The sequence below is a fragment of the Carcharhinus amblyrhynchos genome, chromosome 18, assembly GCF_965287045.1.
Source record: "Carcharhinus amblyrhynchos chromosome 18, sCarAmb.v2.hapA, whole genome shotgun sequence".
NCBI classification, from domain to species: domain Eukaryota; kingdom Metazoa; phylum Chordata; class Chondrichthyes; order Carcharhiniformes; family Carcharhinidae; genus Carcharhinus; species Carcharhinus amblyrhynchos.
The window spans coordinates 33399946-33416515 of NC_137341.1; the positions used below are offsets into that span (position 1 = coordinate 33399946).

Below are 16570 nucleotides of genomic sequence, written 5' to 3' on the forward strand. Positions count from 1 at the left end.
CAAATATATTAACTACATCACTGAAACAGATGGTCCTGCTGCCCAGGAATGAGCAGTTGTGAAGAGCTGCAGCTATCTCAGTAAGCCATGAGATGAAGGAGGTGACAACAAGGGTTAAAGATTGAATTAACATTGACAATCACTGTCCAATCAGATGCATGAAAGATCTGGTACAAATGTATTCAGAGTATTTTGATGAGATGGTTGGATCATTTGAAGAATTTGAGTATTGCATCACAGTTGATCCAGCAATGAAACCAGTAATTCACACTCCACATGAAGTACCAATAAATCTAAAAGGAAAGTTTGAAAGTAAGATCCAAGCAACAGAGGAAAAGAAGGTAATTGCCTACAGATTGAATAAATTCTATCATGGCGAAAGAGAAGTCAAATGGACAGCTAAGAATTTGCCTTGATTGTAAAGACCAATAAAGAGGAATCACTACCATATTCCAGTACTGTAAAAGGTCACACCTGCACTGGCAGAAACAAAAGTTTTCAGCAAGTTTGATGCCAGAAATGGCTATTGGAACGTGAAGCTTGACAAGGAATCATCACTGTTGACAGTACACCCTTTGGCTGCTAAAAATTCCTGCACCTATCTTCAGGTGTTCAGGCAAGCTGTTATGTGCTCCAGCAGAAAGTAGATGAGACATATCAAGGATGTGAAAGAGCAGCTGCGTAGGTGATGATTTTCAGATCCAAGGCATAGATGCAAAGATCATGAAGCCATCGAGGGAACTAATAAAACTCAGATCAAGCTCAATGCAGACAAATACATTGTGATGGTGACAGAATGCCAATTCTTTGGAATGGTGTATATACAGGCTTGATTTGAGCTGAGTCTTGAAAAAGTCATAGCCACCTCAGAAATGGAAACTCAGACAAAGAATAGTTGAGAAGTTTCCTTGATTTATCCAGTACAAGTTCCTTCAGACCTCACGTGACAGAACATAGAGCAAACCTACAAAAACTGATGAAGTAACTATACTCCTACTCTACTCCTTACACACCTATCACTGTGTGGCCAAATTCCCTTCTAACTTAATTTTCAAGTTTGCTGATGACACCACCATAATGGGTCGGATCTCAAACAATGACAAGACAGAGTACAGGAATGAGATAGAGAATCTGGTGAACTGATGCGATGACAATAATATCTCCCTCAATGTCAACAATATGAAGGAGATTGTCATCAACTTCAGGAAGCATAGTGTAGAACATGCCCCTGTCTACATCAATGGGGACGAAGTAGAAATGGTCAAGAGCTTCAAGTCTAGGTATCCGGATCAGCAACAACCTGTCCTGGCTCCCCATGCTGACACTATAGTTAAGAAAGCTCCCCTATGCCTCTACTTTCTCAAAGACTAAGGAAATTTGGCATGTCAACTATGACTCTCACCAACTTTTACAGACGCACCATAGAAAGCATTCTTTCTGTTGTATCACAGCTTGGTATGGCTCTTGCTCTGCTCAAGGCTGCAAAAAATTACAAAAGTCGTGAACGTACCCCAATCCATCACACAAACCAGACTTTGTCTACACTTCCCTCTGCCTCGGAAAAGCAGCCAGCATAATTAAGGACCCCACACACCTCGGACATTCTTCTACCTTCTTCCATCCGGAAAAAGATACAAAAGTCTGAGGTCATGTACCAACCGACTCAAGTACACCTTCTTCCCTGCTGCCATCAGACTTTGGAGTGGAACTGCCTCACACTAAGTTGATCCTTCTCTACATCCTAGCTATGACTATAACACTACATCTGCATTCTCTCCTTTCCTTCTCTATGAACAGTATGCTTTGTCTCTATAGTGTGCAAGAAACAATACTTTTCAATGTATATTAATACATGTGGCAATAATAAATCAAATCAAAAGTTCCATCACCTAGTGAATGTGCCACCACCAAAAGTGAGTCGCATTAGAGATGAGCCCAGCAAAGGCAAAGAGTTACAGATGTTTTCCCAGCAAGTGATCCATCCTGATAAGATACAGCTGGCAATATGGCACTTTTGGTCCAACAGAGATGACATCTCACTGTCTCACTGGAAGGTGTGTTCTGCTAGCCGGATCCAGGATAATTACACCCAAAACGATGCAGGAAGAGCTTCTCCACAAGATATATAAAGGCCACATGGGAATGGAGAAGTGTAAACTTAAAGCCAGATTGGTTGTTACTGGATGGGCATATTCAAAGGCATTGCAAAAATGTCTGTAGTACATGGCATGAAGAGGAGACGATAGCTACTGAAGTACTATCCAGATTGTAGCATACTGTTTAAGCTGAGTTATTCACACACAATCAAGAATGGTATCTCATAGTTGCAGAATACCATTCAAAGCTCCCCTCAGTCCAAATATCATGTCAGCAGTATGAGTTCCGTTCACTGAGCAAGGGATTCCTGAAAGAATATATTGTGACAATGGAACCCAGTTTACCTCCGGAGAAGTTAAGAGATTTGCTGAACGGCATGCATTCAACATCATCATCATACTTCCCAAGGGGGACACATGGTTATAGAAAGATACATCCAGATGGTCAAGAGAACCCTTATGAAAAGCCATGAGACAAAGGAAGATGCAGACCTTGTCTTATTTTCCCAATCTACATCTCTCAACATTGAAATGATATTCCCTGCAGAGCTGCTGAATGTCTGCCAAGCAAGATAGTTCTTCCAAGTGACCATGGAGAAGTACATAAGACAGCAATTCACTGATACGCAGGAAGAAGGAGGTCAAATCTTTACACAAACGTGTTTAAATCTCTGCCTGGGCAAACAGTAATGTACAGGATCCATATATGAAGATCTGAAATCCAATAAAAGTATTTTTTATTATTCATGGGATGGGGACATCACTGTCTAGGCCAACATTTATTGCCCACCCCTAATTGCCATTGAGAAAGTGGTGGTGTGCTGCCTTCTTGAACTGCTGCAGTCCCTGTGGTGTACTGTAAGTACATCCACAGTGCTGTTGGTGAAGCCAAGACTCCAAGGTCATATATCATTGAAATCAAAACCGAAAATAAGAAGGAACGGAGTCCATATTCAACTGATACCTGAGCAGGAAAAGCAGAAAAAGATCTTGAACAACACCAGAAACATTAACCAGCGAGATAACATCAACATCCAGCCTCATTAATGAGCAGGCAAGTTACAATGTCACCTGCAAGTGACACAGTTAGCAACATCAAACACAACTCCTTCAACATGCACAACATTGCCTGAGCAGCATGCCAACTCACTACTGGGAGTGACAAATGCCAAGTCTACACGATAGAGGCCCAACACTGTACCATCATGTGATACCATTGTGAGAAACGCAGCTCACAGTCAAACAATTTAGTCAAGTCAAGTTCCGAAGGAGCAAGATATTTTACTTAACGTTCATGCAAGACCAGGTGTCCAAAAAAAAGCACACCTTACATCGATCTGCAGCACATTTTTATACTTTTTTTTTACAAGCATTATAATGGCTTTGCAATGTGTTGTTCTCCCCTAATTGGTGGTCCCTGTCCCATCTATGTGTTGTCATTCCCCTATTGGCTCAAGGTGCCCCAAGTTTCCATCCCTTCTACTCCCCATCTAACAATGTCTCCTGTTATCACAAGAGTGCATTAGTAAACTCATCCATCTTACCTAACACTGTTACATGTCCAGTTCAGATCGGCGGTAATCAATCTTTTGCCAACTTAATCACTGCTGTCCTGACTATCTCAGTGACCTTTTTCCCCTTTTTTATGCTCAGTTGTAGAAACAACACATCTTGTATACCATTTGCTTTTACAACCTGGACCTCGTACATTCCTTCAGGATGTGGTGTATGCTTCACTGCACACCACACATCTGGTGTTATTCCTATACCACAGGCAGTTTCTTTATTGTCCCTGACTATTGCCCGGTTAGCAGCAGCAAATTTTATGTCCTATGTTTGTGACTAAAATCACAGTTGTTTCCATAATGTGGGTTATCAATGTGCCTGACTATATCCAGTCTACCTAACTTTAGGCTATTTTTCTATGGTGTACAGACATATGTGTTAACAGCATCTTTACCTGTTGATCACAATTCCCCCTTTTCTTTTTAACTTGCTGTTAACACATCCATCACAAATCTTTACATTTCAAATTCCTGGAGCATCTTTTCCACTGTTTTATCTACTTCATCATCCAGTTCATTTCCCACTTCCAATAAATTCATTCTCTCTCCATGATCTACAGCAGACATTTTCTTTGTTAGTGTTGTTTCAATAAGCCTTTGGACCAGTCCCCTCACACAGGGGATTATGCAACATCCCACGTTATCAATACTCCTGCCACTATTATTAAGGAGGTTAGTACTGACACCACCATTCCTTTCCATTTACCAAACCAGGACTCCAACCAGTCAGTGAATACGTTGTTTACCCCAGAGTTTTCTGCTATTTCCTCTGCTAAGGTTGTTAGTCCTCGTAGGGCTCGGGTTATAGAGCCATCAGGGTCCGTATTGTTTGGGATGAAGGTACAACACTTTCCCCCCAACATTACACACACACCCCCTTTCTCTGCTAACATCATATCTAATATAGTTAATGAACCTTTGTTGGTTACAATATATGTAATTTATCCAATCCACATTCTTATTTACTGTTACCCACCAAAGCAAAGATTCAAATCCCGCTGCAATTTGGTTTCTGGACTTAAATTCATCTGGGACTCCCCGGGGCACCCCTATGGGATCCAGGTATATCTTTTCATCAAAAGAAGTTCCTATCGCTGACCTCTTGTTCTTCCTGATCATTTTGGATCCTTCAAATGCCAGGGTAAATGGTATAGCCAATTGGACAATTGCACATGTACCCTTCCACTGGGGGGTAGAGTTGGCCTCAGTACCCTTCCTCCACAATACCACCATATATCTGCTCTGGGGATTTTCAATGATGAATAGTTCCCTCCCATTCCGTTCTCTGTAATGCTCTTGACCTCTGAGCATGATTCTAACTCCCCCATATTATGAGTTAACTCTGTTCCTTATCGGTTCACACGAAGTGTGATTCACAACGGCAGCGAGAAACTGAGGGGGAGTTTTTAAGTTCTTTGTTTCCACGGGAGGGAACATCAGGGATAGGGATGTGCAGTTCGGGTTGCCCCATGCTCTCTTTTCTTAATACAGGGCCAACATGCACTCCATACCTCTTGTCACGTTTCTATCCCAGAGGGAAGGGTACAATTTGGGCCACTGGTCTCCCAGATGCATAGGCATAGCAATTGCTTTTATTTAAGCTTTTTACAGTGTATTTGACCCATTCTACCCAGGCATTGGTCTCCTCATATCCAGTCTCTATTTCAAGGGTTTGTTTCAGGTTGTTTACCTCTACCACTCTTACTGCCCTTGGATCGTTTTGGGGGACCTTATCTTGTGACTAAAATCACAGTTGTTTCCATAATGTGGGTTATCAATGTGCCTGACTATATCCAGTCTACCTAACTTTAGGCTATTTTTCTATGGTGTACAGATATATGTGTTAACAGCATCTTTACCTGTTGCTCACACCATGAATAATATTTTGGGGAAGGAAAACAAACTATACCAACTCAAGTTCGGTTTATTTCTAAAAGTCCATTTATTCTTTAGAAGAGAAAGTTTATGATTTGAATAATTATATTGATATAAAGTCATTTATAAAGGAGAAGGGATATTGTATTCATACAGAATTTGGAACTAGTTGTTATGTGTATATATATATATATCGTGGGTGCCACATTCATTGTCACGCTGAAGTTATGTGCTAAGTAACAATGTATCAGTTTATCAGCACATAGAGAGATGCAAAAATGTACTTGATAAAGCGCCAGCATTTTGAGTTGAAAGGAATTATTCTGAGCTAATGGGAACCAGACGACATAACACAATCTTTTTTATGATGTGATCGCTACCACAGTCAGGAACTGGCCAGCTCCCTCTTTAAAGAGAGAGAATCAGCATCCACCACGAAGTTGGTGATGCATTCCAGAGGCTCACTAATCTCTGATTAAAGGAATTGTCAAGCTTTCGGAACCATAGCTACTCAGACATGGTTCAAACAATCATTGTGCATAGAGAAAATAGGTGATCAAGTGGTTATCGAATAGTTAAATATCAGAAAAATGAAATTAAAAATGGGGTAGACAACTCGCTGCTTTTATCTCCAGCAGGCCTGACAGCAGCTGTGGAGAGAAAATAGAGCCACAGAGGCTGTCAGACCTGCTGAGATTTTCCAGCATTTTGTTTGCGTTTCAGATTCCAGTATCCACAGTAATTTGCTTTTATCATTGTTTTTATCTACATTTATTATTTTAAGTTATTGCCTCAGCTATATGGATTGTGACTGAAAATCTCATACTTTGGACTTTGGTGTAAAGTTCTGGTACCACAGGCTTATGTGGGATATGACGGGGAGATACGGCGTTGGACTGGGGTAAAAACAGAAAGAAATCCCACAACACCCGCTTAAAGTCCAACAGGTTTATTTGTAGCAAACACCACAAGCTTTCGGAACAGGCTGTCCGTTCGTCAGGTGGGTTGGAGTTTTGATCACAAACAGGGCACAAAGACACAAACTCAATTTACATGAATAAAGATTGGAATGTGAGCCTTTACAGCTAATCAAGCCTTAAAGGTACAGACAATGTGAGTGAAGAGAGCATTAAGTACAGGTTAAAAGGATGTGTATTGTTTCCAGACAGGAAAGTTAGATTTTGCAAGTCCAGGCAAGTTGTGGGGGTTACAGATAGTGTGACATGAACCTAAGATCCTGGTTGAGGCCATCCTCAAGTGTAGCCTCTCCGCTTCGGGGAAGTACTGAACGAAGAAGGGTACTCTGTCCATGCCCATGTTTGTCTTCTGAGGAGATCGGTGCGACATCTTCTCCGGAGCCTTCCACATGTCACTGATGAAACGAACATCTCGCCAAGGCCATCCCCACACCCTCACTTCTTGCCTTCAAACAACTGCACAACCTCAAACAGACCATTGTCTGCAGCAAACTACCCAGCCTTCAGGAGAACAGTGACCATGACACCACACAACCCTGCCACAGCAACCTCTGTAAGACATGCTGGATCATCGACACGGATGCCATCATCTCACGTGAGAACACCATCCACCAGGTACATGGTACATACTCATGCAACTTGGCCAACGTTGTCTACCTGATGTGCTGTAGGAAAGGATGTCCCAAGGCTTGGTACATTGGGGACACCATGCAGATGCTACAGCAATGGATGAATGAACACTGCTCGATGATCACCAGACAAGACTGTTCTCTTCCTGTTGGGGAACACTTCAGCGGTCATGGGCATTCGACCTCTGATCTTTGGGTAAGCATTCTCTAAGGCAGCCTTCACGACACACAACAGCACAGGGTTGCTGAGCAGAGATTGATAGCCAAGTTCCACACACATGAGGATAGCCTCAACCAGGATCTTGGGTTCATGTCACACTATATGTAATCCCCACAACTTGCCTGGACTTGCAAAATCTCACTAACTTTCCTGTCTGGAAGCAATACACATCCTTTTAACCTGTGCTTAATGCTCCCACCACTCACATTGTCTGTACCTTTAAGAATTGATTAGCTGTAAAGACTCACATTCCAATCATTATTCATGTAAATTGAGTTTGTGTCTTTGTGCCCTGTTTGTGATCAGAACTCCCACCCACTTGATGAAGGGACAGTCTGTTCTGAAAGCTTGTGGCATTTGCTACAAATAAACCTTTTGAACTTTAAGCTGGTGTTGTGAGACTTCTTTATGTTTTTAAGTGGGATATACAGCAGAGAAACAGGCTATTCTGCACAACCAGCCTGTGCTGGTATTTATGTTCCATATGGTTCTCCTCCTATGTTAGGTACCTCATCTCAGCCCTGCAACATATTTTTCTATCTGCTTTTCTGTCATATTTGGAAACACAGTAAAAAGCCTGACAACACCAGGTTTAAGTCCAACCGATTTATTTAATAGTAAACTCACTAGCTTTCGAGGTTAAACTCTTCGTCAGGTGAATCACATTGATTCACCTGACAAAGAGTTTAACCTCGAAAGCTAGTGAGTTTACTATCAAATAAATTGGTTGGACTTAAACCTGGCGTTGTCAGGCTTTTTACTGTGTTTACCCCAGTCCAACGCCAGCATATCCACATCATATTTGGAAACATCCAAGCTATCTGCCTCAGCCCCTTATCTGTGTCAGCAAGTCTGAGTAAAGTACTTTCCCTGCACGGTAGCACAGTTGTTAACACTGCTGCCTCACAGTGCTGGAGACCTGGGTTTGATTCCTGTCTTAAGTTACTGTCTGTGTGGAGTCTGCATGTTCTTCCTGTGTCTGTGTGGGTTTGCTCTCGTTTCCTCCCACAGTCTGAAAGATGTGCTGGTTAGGTGCATTGGCCATGCTAAATTCGTCCTCAGTGTACCTGAACGGGTGCTGGAGTGTGGCAACCTGGGGGGGGGGGGATTTTCTCAGTAACTTCATTGCAGTGTTGATGTAAGCCTATTTCTGACAGTAACAAAATAGTTTTCCTAGTGGACTTATCAGGGGCTATCTTGTATTTATAGTCCCTGATTTTAGAATGCCCCACGGGTAGAAACATTGCCACATCTAGCCTGTCAATCCCATTCAGGATTTTAAATACCTGGAGCAGGGTTTTCTCTTCCAGGGGTGTTTGGAAGTGAGCAGATTGACACTCATTCAGCCATAATGTCAACAGCCACTGCTGCGCACGCGCACTTGCGAGCGGCCCGGGGGGGAGAGAGAGAGAGAGGACCGGGGCGCATGCGCACTGGCGCCGCCGATAGTGGGACACCGAGGGACAGGCGGCGGCGGACGACAGGCGGGTGAGTGAGTGACAGGCGGCGGGGACCGGATACCGCCAATCCACACACCCTCCCCCCTTCCCCGTAGTCCATTACCATGTCCTTTTTTTTCGCGGCCCGTTTTAATTTAAATGTCCCCTCTTTTCCAGCTGCTGAGGGGATGTGCCCCTCCTTTTTCCGCGACCCGGAGCTCGAGCCCCCTGTGGCAGTTGGCGCCGCTTCACCTGGCTCGGTGCAACCTGCGGGAAAGCTGATCTTGGTCCCACTGACCACTCTTCCATTTGCATCAGGGGACTGCGTGCAAATTGACAAATGGACCATTGCAGCTTGGCAGCAGCCAGCCTGAGGTTTGCTCGGGGGAAGTTATCAGTTGGTTGGAATTAGGCTTTTTTGCATCATCCGCACTTCTCCTGGCGTGCTCGGTTAGGAAATTGACTTTTTTTCCCTTGCAACAAGTTGCATAATTTGCAAAGCGACGTTTAAAAACATTAAGTGCAATTTGAGGGCGTTTTGGAACATAGTGACAAGAATACCCTAATTTAAGTAAACAGGCATAATTAAAGTTTGCAGTTATACATTGTCGCTGCACTGAGTTTTGGTTGTTTACCTGAGTCCGTGCCACGGCATTTCACTTAAGGTTAATTTTGTTATGTAACACCAACTGGAAGCAGAGGAAGCAAACAAAACAGGAAATTGTCGCTCATAACTGAAAAGGAGAAAATCAAGGTCTTGTGCCAAGTGTCACTTTAATAAGAAGTTAAATGTTGGATCCTGGGCTAGCCAGAGCAAGCATTGTTGATAAATGCTCAAATTTTACCAGAAAGTTAATTGGTTTTTAATAGCCAAAATTAACAGCTCTTGATTTGGTATTCAGTTAGATTGAATAATCTGCTCATCATATCAGGAAACTCTCCAGAAATTGTTGAATTTGAGGCTGAAATTCTTGCTTCATTCCTCCCTTCCCACCCATCAATGCAAAACAAAAAAAATTCACACCAAAAATAACATTTTCTGATTTGTTTATTTACAGCTTAGGTAGTGTTTGAGCAATTTCAAATTTTTGTCATAGAACAAATTTAACCATAATTTTTAAATTTGATTTATTATTGTCACATGTATTAACATACAGTAAAAAGTATTGTTTCTTGTGTGCTATACAGACAAAACATACTGTACATAAAGAAGGAAATGAGAGTGCAGAGTGATACAGTCATAGCTAGAGAAAGATCAACTTAATGCAAGATAAGTCCATCCAAAAGTCTGATAGCAGCAGGGGAAAAAGTTGTTCTTGAGTCAATTGGTACATGACCTCAGAATTTTGTATCTTTTCCCAAAAGAAGGTAGTGGAAGAGAGAATGCATGGGGTCCTTAATTATGCTGGCTGCTTGCTGAGGCAGTGGGAAGTATAGACAGTCAATAGATGGGAGGCTGGTTTGTGTGATGGTTTGGGCTACACTCATGACCTTTTGTAGCTCCTTGCAATCTTGGCAGAGCAAGAGCCATACCAAATTGTGATACAACCAGAAAGAATGCTTTCAATGGTGCATCTGTAAAGGTTCGTGAGAGTCGTAGCTGACATGCCAAATTTCCTTAATCATCTGAGAAAGTAGAGGTGCTGGTGGGCTTTCTTAATTATAGTGTTGGCATGGGGGGGACCAGGACAGGTTGTTGGTGATCTGGACACCTGAAAACCTGAAGCTCTTGACCCTTTCTACTTCATCCCCATTGACGTAAACACTGTGCTTCCTGAAGTCGATGATAACTTGTTTTGTTGACATTAAGAGAGAGATTATTGTTGCTGCACCAGTTTGCTAGATTCTCTATCTCATTCCTGTGCTCTGTCTCGTCATTGTTTGAGATCTGACCTGCTGTGGTGGTGTCGTCAGTAAACTTGAAAATCGAATTGGAGGGGAATTTTACCTCAGTCATAGGTGTACAAGGAGTATAGTAGGGAACTGAGAACACAGCCTTGTGGGGCACTGGTTTTGAGGATGATTGTGGGGGAGGTGTTGTTGCCTATCCTTACTGATTGTGGTCTGTGAGTTAGAAAGTTCAGGATTCAGTCGCAGAGGGAGGTGTTGAGGCCCAGGCCTTGGAGTTTGGAGATGAGTTTGGATTGAGCTGGATTTGAGTCTTTCAGTAGCCATGCTTCTGTAATCATTTGCTAACATGTGGGGTAAGGGTTTTTACTTTACACAAGTATTATCTCTGGCTTTAGTGCTATTGGTAATGTATTCCATCTTTAAAATTCAACAGAAATTATACTTGGTACAAGCTCGAATTGGATGCTAGCTACAATTCAAAGTTGCAATGCGATTCTGTATCTAGGACTCAGCTGTGTTGTGGAAATTTTGCATTGTCAGATTATAGTGCTGTCAAAACAACAATGAGCAAGCTAATAAAAAGCAAAATACTGCAGATGCTGGAAATCTGAAATGAAAACAGAAAATGCTGGATACATTCAATAGGTCTGGCAACATCTGTGGAGGGAGAACCTGAGTTAACATTTTGAATCCATCTGACACTTATATAATCTTTCTACAAAACTGAAGAGGGGTAGAAAGGTCATGACTTGTATAGTTGAGGCAGTGGGGCAGAGTAGAAGGACAAGGATAGGTCAGAACAAAGGAGAGATTGACAAAGGTGCCATGGGCATAAGACAAAGGGATGTGTTGTTGCCATTAAGGACTCAACAGTGCTAATAATGGCATAAGGTAAGATAGCAGAATGTGCTAATAGGAAAACGAAGGTCAGTGCTTGGTGGGAACAAAACTGATGATCAAGTTGATGCATTGTAATGTGGCACCCTCAGTCACTGAATATAGACTGGCAATCCTGTAATCTCTGCAGACTTTTTAACATATTTATATGTATTGATCCTCTACCTTTGTCCTATCTTCTACCCAGTGTAAACTTAAGGTCATCCAAAATATTTACGTCCACGTCGTAACTTGCATCAAGTCCCTTTCACCCATCACCCCTGTTCTTTGCTGACCTATGTTGGCTTGTGGTTAAGCAACACATTGATTTTAAAATTCTCATCTTTTCAAATCCACCAAGGCCTTGACTCTCCCCATCTCAGCCCTAGAAGCCATTGAGACCTCTGTGCTTCTCCAATTTTTGGCTCTTGACCATCCCTAATTTTAGTTGCTCCACGATTCACGCTGTGCCTACAGCTGCCTATGCGCTAGCTTTGTAATTCTCTTCCAACACTTCTCCAGCCCTCTGCTTAAATCCCACCTCTTTGACTAAGCCCTTGGTCATTCATCAACTGGGTTTGTTTCTACTAGTGGCAGAGAAAATTGAGGGGAGATTTGATATGTGTATAAGATTATGACAAATTAAGATAGGATGGTATTACAGACAGAGATGAAAGAAAACTGAAAACCTTGTTCCCTTTACTGTCTGTATTGGTGAACTTGGAAAAGGAACAACTGGATGACTTCTAAGATGTAGCTGTCTCCAGGTTTTAAAAATTAATATTACTGCCTGACCAACCAGTTTTTGCTGGTTTTTGGGATAATAGATTTGTTATATGAAGACAGTTTTGATTAGGTAACCATCTGATATATATCTAATCCCATACTGACCAGTGATACACTGATTTCTGCATTTTTTTTGAGTATAAAGCTTGCAGCTAGGGAGTCTTCAGGCCTGTAGGTTTTGAATTTTGGGGAGTTCACAAAATTAACAGGTGTAAAGCAACATTTCTTTTGAGTGGTAGGCCCTCACCTATGCTTATCCAATACAGAACATACCTGAGACTTGAGGCAGAAATTACAAAAGTCTTCTGACCTTCAGGAGCCATATTAGCCAGCTGTTACTATTCCCTTTTTGTAAGAAGGTTAGGAAAAGATTCCAAACCAATTACAGTCTGTTTTAAAGTTATGGATTGGACATGCCTTTACTTGGCATGACAACAAATATTGAAAAACTGTTTTCATTAGCTAATGGTACAAGGACTAGGAGACACATATTTACTTTTTATTTATTCAAGAGCTGTGAGTGTCATTGGCTGGGCCAGCATTTATTGTCTATCTTTAATTGCCGTTGAGAAGATAGTGAGCTGCCTTCTTGAACTGCTGGAGTCTGTGATGTAGATACACCCACAGTGTTGTTAAAGAGGGAGTTCCAGAATTTTGACCAAATGACAGTGGAGAATGGCGATTTATTTTCAAATCAGATTGGTGAGTGGCTTGGAGGGAACGTGGTGTTCCCAAGTATCTGCTGCCCTTGTCCTTCTGAATGCCAGTTGTGGTAGGTTGGTAAGTGCTGTTCAATGACCATTAGTGAATTCCTGCAATGCATCTTGTAAATGGAAGACACTGCTGCTACAATGCATCGGTGATGGAGGGCGTGAATGTTTGTAAATGGGGTGCCAATCAAGCAGGCTGCTTTGTCCTGGCTGGTGTCAAGCTTCTTGAGTGTTGTTGGAGTTGCTCCTGACTTGTGCCTTGTGGGCAGGCTTTGGAGAGTCGAGGGGAGTTGCTTACTGCATGACTCCTAGCCTTTGATCTATTCTTATAGCCACAGTATTTATATAGCTAGACAGTTAAGATTCTTATCAGTGGTAACTCCCAGGATGTTGATAGTGGGGGGATTCACGATGGTAATGTCATTGAATGTCAAGGGGCAATGGATATATTTTCTCTTGTTGGAGATGGCCATTTGTGTGGCATGAATGTAACGCCACTTGTCAGCCCTGGATATGGCCCGGGTCTTGTGTATTTGAACATGGTATTCTTTAGTGCCTGAACCATGTTGAACGTTGTGCAATCATCAGTGAACATCCCCATTTCTGACCTTATGATGGATGAAAGGTCATTGATGAAGCAGTTGAACATAAGAACATAAGAAGTAGGAGCAGGAGTAGGCTACCTAGCCCTTCAAGCCTGCCCCGCCATTCAATAAGATCATGGCTGATCTGAAGTGGATCATTCCACTTTCCTGTTTTCTCCCCATAACCCTTAATTCCCATGTCTGTCAGAAATCTATCTAACTGTGACTTAAATATATTCAGCGAGGTAGCTTCCACCACTTCAATGGGCAGAGAATTCCAGAGATTCACCACCCTTTGAGTGAAGAAGTTCCTCCTCAACTCTGATCTAAACTGCCCCCGCCTTATTTTGAGGCTGTGCCCTCTAGTTCTGCTATCCTTTCTAAGTGGGAAGAATCTCTACCTCTACCCTATCTAGCCCCTTCATTATCTTGTAAGTCTCTATAAGATCCCCCCTCAGCCTTCTAAACTCTGAGTACAGACCCAGTCTATTCAATCTCTCTTCATAGGCTAACCCCCTCATCTCTGGTATCAGCCTGGTGAACCTTCTCTGTACTCCCTCCAAGGCCAATATATCCTTTCGCAAACGCGGTGACCAAAACTGCATACAGTACTCCAGTTGCGGCCTCACCAGTGCCCTGTACAGTTGGAGATGGTTGGGCTTAGTACAACAGATGCAGGGAGGATGTGGGGGAACACATTGGAAACAGACAATGAATGATTTCAAAAGGAAATTGTTGGACACATGAGGGTAATTTATTTACAAAGATGCAGTGGGGAAATGTGACTGGATGGCTCTGCAGAGAGTTGGCATGGGCTTGATGGGCCACATAGCCTCCTTCTATGCTACTATGACTCCATCCTAATATCTTGTGTGCTTTTGTCAAATTATATTTGATCATGGAGTTCTATGAGGATGTGTCTAGGGCGGTGGATAGAGGAGAGCCGGTGGATGTGGTCTTTCTTGATTTTCAGAAGGCGTTTGACAAGGTACCTCACAAGAGGTTATTGCAGAAGGTAAGGGGGCATGGAGTTGGGGATAGGGTGTTAGCGTGGATAGAGGATTGGTTGTCAAATAGGAGGCAGAGAGTGGGGGTGAATGGGTGCTATTCGGATTGGCGGTTGGTGACTAGTGGAGTGCCCCAGGAGTCGGTGCTGGGGCCTCAGCTATTTACCATCTATATAGATGATCTGGAGGAGGGAACCGAGTGTATGGTGTCGAAATTTGCTGATAACACCAAGATTGGTGGAACGGCAAATTGCGCGGAGGGTGTGGAGAGTCTGCAGAAGGATCTAGATAGGCTGGGCGAATGGGCCAGGAACTGGCAAATGGAATTTAATGTTGGCAAGTGCGAGGTGGTCCACTTTGGTAGGAATAATGGTAGGAAGGACTATTACTTACATGGCGAAAAACTGCAACAGGCGACGGTGCAGAGGGACCTCGGGGTCCTTGTGCATGAGTCGCAAAAACCCAGCCTGCAGGTGCAGCAGGTGGTCAGGAAGGCTAATGGGATGCTGGCCTTCATAGCGAGGGGGATTGAATATAAAAGTAGGGAGGTCTTGCTGCAGCTGTATAGGGCATTGGTGAGGCCGCAGCTGGAGCACTGTGTGAAGTTTTGGTCGCCGCACTTGCGCAAGGATATTTTGGCCTTGGAGGGAGTGCAGAGGAGGTTTACTAGGCTGATACCGGAGTTGAGGGGGTTGAGCTATGAGGAGAGGCTGAATAAACTAGGCTTGTACTCGTTAGAGTTTAGAAGAATGAGGGGAGATCTCATTGAGACATATAAGATGATGAATGGGATGGATAGGATAGAGGTGGAGAGACTCTTCCCGCTCAGAAAGGACAGTAGGACTAGGGGGCACAGCCTCAAGATAAAGGGGGGGCGGTTTAGAACGGAGTTGAGGAGGAACTTCTTCACTCAAAGGGTGGTGAATCTCTGGAATTCTCTGCCTGTTGAAGTGGTGGAGGCTGCCTCGCTAAATATTTTTAAGACGTGGGTTGATGGGTTTTTGATAAGCGAGGGGATTAAGGGTTATGGGGAGAGGGCGGGAATGTGGAACTGAGCCACGACAGATCAGCCATGATCTTATTGAATGGCGGGGCAGGCTCGAAGGGCTAGATGGCCTACTCCTGCTCCTATTTCTTATGTTCTTATGCTGTGTGCAGTGCTTGGGATGTTTTATGTTAAAGGTGCATATAAATAATCTAGGCGTGATCTCTCTTTAAATGGTATTTGGGATTGTAATATTGTTCTCAACTCTAATCTTTTACATTAGAGAGAACTGTGAGTGCGTTTGTTGGTAGAAATGTTCCTAATTTTCTGGCTATGAAAGTAAACAATAACAGTGTTAGAGAAGGTTGATTCAGGAAGAATGGTGGGGGAGTCCAGAACTAGTGGTCATACTTTGAGGATAAGGTGGGGGGTAAGCTTTTAGAACTGAAGTGACAAAAAAATTTCTTTACCCAGAGGGTGGTGAATGTGTGGAATTCACCACCACCCGATGTAGTTGAGGCCAAAATGCTGTCTGGTTTCAAAAATAAATGAGATATAGTATGAGGGGCTAAAAGGATCATGGGATGTGGGGGAAGGGAGATCAGGATATTGAACTTGATGGTCAGCCACGATCAAAATGAATAGTGGAGCAGGTTCTACGAGCCGAATGGCCTACTCTTGCTTCTAATTAATAATGTGTGGGTGCACATGTTTAATGAGGATTTCATTTTTGTTACTGACTAATTTCTCAAAATCTGAGTGGAAGCCAAGCTGCTAGATGGAACCCATTCCTGGGCCTTTGCCATATATATAATGTCATATATGTCATTGTCCATAACTGGTGACACTAATCATTTTTACTTGGCCTCTTGTCAACAAGTTGTTCTTTTGAGGACGTTATGTCTCATTTTAATTCTGCCAGTAATTGAGTCATAGGAACAGGAGTAGGCCTTTCAACCCTTCAAGCTTG

At 42.9% G+C, this 16570-nt stretch overlaps 1 protein-coding gene across 3 annotated transcripts in view; it reads left to right on the plus strand.

The window, feature by feature from the left end:
• The first annotated feature begins 8785 nt into the window (after positions 1 to 8785).
• tbc1d24 (TBC1 domain family, member 24) overlaps positions 8786 to 16570 on the plus strand; it is a 46866-nt gene continuing 39081 nt past the window's right edge. The window contains exon 1 of one of the 3 annotated variants that reach the window (XM_080206726.1): positions 8786 to 8850. The gene's annotated coding sequence lies outside the window, so the exon portion shown is untranslated. The other 2 variants (XM_080206728.1, XM_080206727.1) reach the window with 2 other exon arrangements.